The following is a 769-nucleotide window of genomic DNA, read 5'->3' on the forward strand; positions in this document are numbered from 1 at the left end:
TGAAGCTGATGGTCCAAAGTCCTCTTGACTTTTCTCATTTTATAGTGGGCTGGGTTGAGCTTCAGAGAGTGTACTTTGTATTGTTGATTAAACGTACATGCAGCTGTTTTGGAGAAAGCATTTTGGGAAATCAATAGAGTGACTTTTTAAGAAAATGCAGCCAGAGTTTCAAAGCTTCCTTTAGAGGAAAGAAGACAAAGGGATTTAATGAGAACACAAACCTAAAATAATTTGTAAATAATATTAGTTGAATTCATCACAATGGAATACATTTTTACTTAAGACAATTTTTTTTGTTTCATATTCTCTGATTTTATTTGAACTTCCATTTTAGAAAAATGGTCCATCTAGCATTTTTCTTACTAAATACCACTGCATTTTCTAGAAATAAATGAAGCTAATATTCTGTCAGCAGGCGGAGATAACATATGAATTTGAAGAGGTGTTAAAGACAGGAAGAAGATTTAAATTCAAATCTTATAATGCTAACATCAGTGTCTTCCTATGAAATGATATCTATGTTTGCAAAGAAAAAAGTTTTTTTAACTTACTGAAGATATGAACTCAAGTTCTTATTTTAAGTAAGGTTAGAGTTATAGTGAAAAGAGATATATTGGAATAAAAAATATGTTATGAAAAAGTAAATAGAAAATCTCATCCTTCCAGCATATCCAAGTCTATGCTCCTTGTTACATCCTCAGACTTATTTATTTATTTATTGGCAATATGCCATTCCCTGCTTTATGTCTGGATCCCATACCTGAAAGCT

Source organism: Lepus europaeus, chromosome 8 (genome assembly GCF_033115175.1).
Source record: "Lepus europaeus isolate LE1 chromosome 8, mLepTim1.pri, whole genome shotgun sequence".
Lineage (NCBI taxonomy): Eukaryota > Metazoa > Chordata > Mammalia > Lagomorpha > Leporidae > Lepus > Lepus europaeus.